Here is a 6,000-nt window from a genome sequence, read left to right as displayed (position 1 = left end):
TTGTTCTGAGTATTCACGGCAGCCGTGCGGTTCTCCAAGATCTTATCCGTGCTGCACTCAATGAGCCCATTTTGAGAAACTCACGCCTCGTCCCATCGTTTCAATCCCAGCGGGCAGCCTTGTGGGGGTTTGAACAGCCGGTTCCGCTTCCTTAATTCTTCGATAAGCCAGGGCCAAGCCAGCTCCGATCAGCAAGAACCCTGTTATCATGGTTCCGAAAAGGTAGATATCTTCAGCAGTCAGGCTCACCCGAGCCCAGACTTCTCGTTGAGAAAGGGGTGTCAATTGCATTCAGAGACCAGTTGATCAAATCCATAATTCCTCTTTTAGGTTTTAGAGAACAGACTGTGAGAGAGTGTTCCAGGGAAAAGTAATACAAAAAAACACGAGACTAGACAAGGACACAAGAGGCTAAGCAGGGAAGCTAAGGGAGAGGAGAGGAGGAGGAAAAAAAGTGCGACCGCCTTCGCCGAGAGCAAGAGAAGAAGTTTAGTTTTATATATTAGTGAATATATATTCATCCAGTAAACTGTAGGACTCTCTGAAAGTCTTTTTGACTTGGTGCCTCCTACCTCTGAGTCCCCATGCAAGTTTGTCCTACACATAAGAAGAAATGCTTTTTAAGGGTTTGTTCTCTTTGGCTCTACCTTCTTAGATTTAACTAATTCAGATACACACTGTTAACCTTTGCTGTATTTTTCACAGTAAAATACCACAAAATGCCCAGTAACTTACCTGAAAACATTTCTACAGTTAATTACTGTAATTTGCTATGCATTATGGGTATATTAAGGTTATTTACAGTAACTTACTGTATTTTTTAAAATTGCGGTAGTAGTTATACCTACCGTTAACACATTAGCAGTAGTGCTACTGTATTATGTGATTTGAATGGTTCATCATACTGTTTGTGTATTTTTACTCTTTCAGTGGTTGGTTGCAATAGTGCATTACATTTTAACTCTTTCACTGCTAACCATTTCCAGATTTTCCTCCAACCTATGCCATTTGTCAGTATGATACCAGTGAAAGTATTATGGTTTTGACTTTTTAGGGACTTGATTTCACTTAGGCTGTTGCTGCTGTCTGTTTTTGTTTAATTTTGTACTTGTGACAAGTAGTGAAGAATATTGTAATAATTTGGCGGAGGCTTCTCAGTCGAGCAGTAACTGAATTGCTCATTTACTGAACGTGCAACATGTACAGAACTCTTCTGGGAACTAGTCAACCCAACTTAGTGAAACACACACTGAATGCATGCTGGCCCCGCCCACCCACCCACCTACCTACCTCTACCAACCACCACTCCATATCCTGACTGACATGACCTGTGATCCAGTGATTGACAGGAGAGGAAAGACAGGCCAACTTTGTTAGCTGTTCGTTAGGATATGCTCGAGAGGACAAAAGATTTTGCACCTCGTTATTGTTGGACCTCTGTGTGGAAACTGCAAACGGGACGTCATAAGGTAATGCAAACGACTCTCCTACCTAACATACTTGTTTATTCATTTTTAAGAGCATATATATTTTTTGTGTGTGTGAGGGGGGGCTTAAACTCGGTGTTAGCTTGGTCGAAATAGCACATTAGCTGAATTATTCTGGAAAAAATAGGTTGTGTGTGTTTTTTTTCTTTTCTTATTTAAATATATATTTAGATATATATTTTCCACGGGGAGAGGCGAGGAACACAGGCGCAACACAGTCTTTGTCTTTTTCCCGCCGAGTGTGGTGCATTGTCCTCCTGCGCTTCTGTTCTATGACTATTGAGAAGCTGGCCATGCTAACAGTGGCACATTTAGCTTCAGCTCTTTGGAAGACAAGACAAAGCAGCAGGTAAAAATACACATTTAATGAGAATAAAGAAAGACAACTTTTTTTTGGGAAATTTAGAGACTGCTAAAACAATCTTATCCAGTTTTGAGCTTGCTCATGTAGGTTAGCCTGCTTTATCTAATTTTGTGTGGGCTGCAGTACACAACATTAAATAGTTAATATAACATTATGTTGGTGGCGTGAGGAACTCCAACCTAAGTTTAATATTTATTATTTTTTTTTTTTTTAAGTGGGAAGGGGAGCATGTTTTTTTCCTTTAATACAACGCCTTCCAGGGTCTTTTTTCATAGGAAATCCATGTAACGTCTGTGTTAGGCTGGTCAAAAGAGCAATTAGATGAATTATTCTGGAAAAGATGGGTTGTGTGTTTTTTTTTTTTTATTTACTTATGTAAATATATTTTTCAAGGGTTAAAGAAATGCAACATTAAATTAACAATTGTCTCTCTGTCTTTTCCCGCCCAGTGTGGTGCATTGCTGTCCTCCTGCCCTTGCTGGCCGCGCTGACATTGTGATGTAGCCTCAGTTCTTTGAGAGACAAGACAAAACAGCAGGTAAAAGACATATTTAGTGAGAATAAAGTTAGACAACATTTTTTTGAAATTTAAAGACTGCTAAAACAATCTAACCCAGTTTTGAAGTTTCTCATGCAGGTTAGCCTGCTCTAATCTCAACTGTGGTTTATTGTTTCATAGGTTCCATTTAAAAAGCAAGACAGTGTAGTGGTCTGTAAATTAGTCGCAGTTAGTCGCAGTGCCATTGTTCAGGGGTTTAACGTCAGCTTGACAGACCCTCCAAAATTTTTCCTCCAGTGTTTCAGGGTCTGCATGGTTTAAGTTAATAACATTGATCTATAGATAGTTTTTCTTTTAACTTTTTCCCATTTTTGATACAACCCAAGCAATGTAGATCCTTCTTTAATAATACAACAAACAGATAATAGATTGAGATGTTTTTCAGTCACTGTTGTGTTGTTGCCATGCTCTTTGCAAATTAAAAGTTAAGTCAAATTCACACACATGCAGCCATGTACAGGTGTAAATTTTGTGGTGTTTGTAGTTCAGAATTAAGACAATTTTGTTATCATATGAAGAAACATCAGCACACAGCTAATTAACAGGGGTTTGTCTGTTTTATATTGTATAAAATATATAATACACACAGTTTGCTGCTGTTCCTCTTATTATTTATTATACACAATGACCAACAGGAAAAAACAGCCTAACATTTCAGCACAGGCCAAAATGCCAAAACATTAGGCAGTTTTTTCCTGTAATTGATCATAATTTTCATTACATAATAAATAATAAGAGAAATAGGAGCAAACCGTGTGGATTCTATTTTTGTACAGTGTGAGGCCTGCTATCCAGCATTCTTGTGGAAACCTTATTTGTAAGGGTGAGCACATTGTCTTATTGGACTCTTGTCTGTTTTAGGGAATAATTTTATGTCTGCAAGCCGCTGGATGATCAGTTTGGAGGGCAAGATATTTTATGAGCCTGAGCAGATGCACGACTTTGGCAGCACCCTTGCTGTCTTCTTTGCGTCATACTACGTTTTCAACCTTGAGTATCAGGAGTCAGCGTCCATCACACTGGAGATGATACAGAGGTAAATACTTTACACCATTAAAGCTTACACCATTTAAGAATGAAATATATGTGATAGCTTGACTACAGTTGCAGAAACATGTAGGTGATTGCTGTAATGTATGTTTTAATTTTGAAATTAAAGCAGCCTTTTTTCCGTTAAAGGTTCTTTGTGAGGATCCAGACATGGGAACAAAATGCCCTGCAAAACTTGGTACAAGCCGCAAGACAGGTCGTGTCGTAAAGAGGAAGGTTACAAGCATCAGCCCTCGGATCACCACCTTCCTCCAGCGGCTCTCTGGAGGACTTCCAACTAGGTAAGAATACAGAGATGATAATATCTTTTACATAGCTGATAATTATATACAGTTAAGCCCATAATTATTCATACCCCTGCCAAATTTTGACTTAAAATTACTTTTGTTCAACAAGCAAGTTATTTTTTGAGCAGAAATGACACAGGTGTCTCCCCAAAGATAATAAGACGATGTACAAGAGGCATTGTGGAAAAAATATTTCTCAGGTTTTATTTATATTTTAGCAAAAAGTATCATGTCCAGAATTATTCATACCCTTTTCAATAATCAATAGAAAAAAAGCCTTTATTGGCTATTACAGCAATCAAACGCTTCCTATAATTGCAGACCAGCTTTTTGCATGTCTCCACAGGCATTTTTGCCCATTCATCTTTAGCAATGAGCTCCAGATCTTTCAGGTTGGAGGTCTTCTTGCCATCACCCTGATCTTTAGCTCCCTCCACAGATTCTCAATTGATTCAAGTCAGGACTCTGGCTAGGCCACTGCAAAACGTTAATGTTGTTGTCTGCTAACCATTTCTTCACCACGCTTGCTGTATGTTTTGGGTCATTGTCGTGCTAAAATGTCCACTGGTTCCCAAGGCCAAGTTTTTCTGCAGACTGCCTGATGTTGTTGTTGAGAATCTTCATGTATTGCTCTTTTTTCATGGTGCTGTTTACTGTGATTAGGTTCCATGGTCCATTGGCTAAAAAACACCCCCAAAGCATTAGGTTCCCACCACCATGTTTGACAGTGGGGATGGTGTTCTTTGGGTTGAAGCTTCTCCATTTTTATGCCAAATGAAGGCAACATCATTGTGACCAAATAATTCAATTTTTGTTTCATCTGACCATAACACTGAAGACCAGAAACCTTCTTCTTTGTCCAGATGAGCATTTGCAAAGGCCAAATGAGCTTTTGCATGCCTTAGAAGTGCCTGGAGAAGTGGCGTTTTCCTTGGTCTGCATCCGTGGAACCCAGCAGTGTCCGTTGGACTGTCTGCCTTGAGACATTGCCACCAGCAGAGCCCAGATTCACCAGAATGGCCTTGGTGGTGATCCTTGGATTCTTTTTCACCTCTCTCACTATCCCCTGGCCAGCACAGGTTTCACTTTTGGCTTCCGACAACGTCCTCTGAGATTTTCCACAGTGCGGAACATCTTGTATGTTTTAATAATACTTTGCACTGTAGCCACTGGAACTTGAAAACATTTGGATATGGCCTTGTAGCCCATTCCTCACTTGTGAGCAGCCACAATGCACAGCTGCAGGTCCTCACTGAGTTCCTTTGTCTTAGCCATGACTGTCCACAAACCACCTGCAGAGAGCTGCTGTTTTTCACCTGTATAGTTGATCAAAACAGCTATTTCCAATTAATCAGGTTAATTAGGATGCTTTAGAACAGCTTTGACTATTTGGAATGGATGGAACTTTGGATTTTCCTAGAGACTGTGACAGTTTGTAAAGGGTATGAATAATTCTGGACATGATACTTTTTGCTCAAATGTAAATAAAAGCTGAGAAATATTTTTTTTTCATAATGATGCGTCTTGTACATCATCTTATTATCTTTTGTGAGATGCCTGTGTCATTTCCAGTCAAAAAATAACTTGCTAGTTGAATAAAAGTAACTTTAAGTCAAAATTTGCCAGGGTATGAATAATTATGGGCTTAACTGTACATACTGTACACACATCCATACAACAGTATGAATGATCTCAGACAGATGTGAAAAAGTGAATAACCTGAGCAAACATGAATATTGATGATGTGTCTTTGACAGGTGGTGATGAAGACTACGCTGACTACCATCCTGGTAACGGAAATCTAAATCCCATGTCACTTTCTATTTCCTGAGACCCACTGATAATTATTACATTTTGTAAATGATTTTTGTTTTACAATTGTAATAGTTTATTTAATGTTCATGCTGGTGGGTTTGTCCTGTTTTTAGTGGAATGAAAACTGTTTTCCTTAAAAAATCAGACACAGAAAGGTGAAGGACTGTGTAGTTTTCATGTACGCTTCTATTTATTTTGGTTATTGACATTGTTTTTATTCAGTTGAAAATGTTTTTCTTGTTAAAAAAAATTATCAACAATAAATGTTGGTTTAATTCACTATTCTGAGACTACTTTATTCAATTATATTGTTTTTTGTAAATGTTCTTATATTGAATATGAATGTTAATATTATTTTATATGCTGTAAAACACAATTACAGTCTAAACAAATTATACTGTACACAATTACAGTGTTATACCATAAACCACATTTGCA

The 6,000-nt window shown here is 38.3% G+C and overlaps 1 long non-coding RNA gene across 4 annotated transcripts; it reads left to right on the top strand.

The window, feature by feature from the left end:
• The first annotated feature begins 206 nt into the window (after nucleotides 1-206).
• On the top strand, nucleotides 207-5,679 carry LOC120439721. 4 transcript variants are annotated; one of them, XR_005612692.1, is made up of 6 exons: nucleotides 207-222; nucleotides 1,340-1,469; nucleotides 2,301-2,389; nucleotides 3,272-3,446; nucleotides 3,590-3,741; nucleotides 5,505-5,679. It is a non-coding gene; the product is annotated as an uncharacterized LOC120439721 (long non-coding RNA). The 4 variants fall into 4 exon arrangements; XR_005612691.1 differs by lacking the exon at nucleotides 207-222 and adding an exon at nucleotides 408-626; XR_005612693.1 differs by lacking the exon at nucleotides 207-222 and adding an exon at nucleotides 1,659-1,836 and having other exon boundaries at nucleotides 1,075-1,469.
• Nucleotides 5,680-6,000: the final 321 nt, after the last annotated feature.

This window comes from Oreochromis aureus, linkage group 4, assembly GCF_013358895.1.
Source record: "Oreochromis aureus strain Israel breed Guangdong linkage group 4, ZZ_aureus, whole genome shotgun sequence".
Lineage (NCBI taxonomy): Eukaryota > Metazoa > Chordata > Actinopteri > Cichliformes > Cichlidae > Oreochromis > Oreochromis aureus.
The sequence above is the reverse complement of the archived record's forward strand: the minus strand, read 5'-3'. Positions and strand labels throughout refer to the sequence as shown.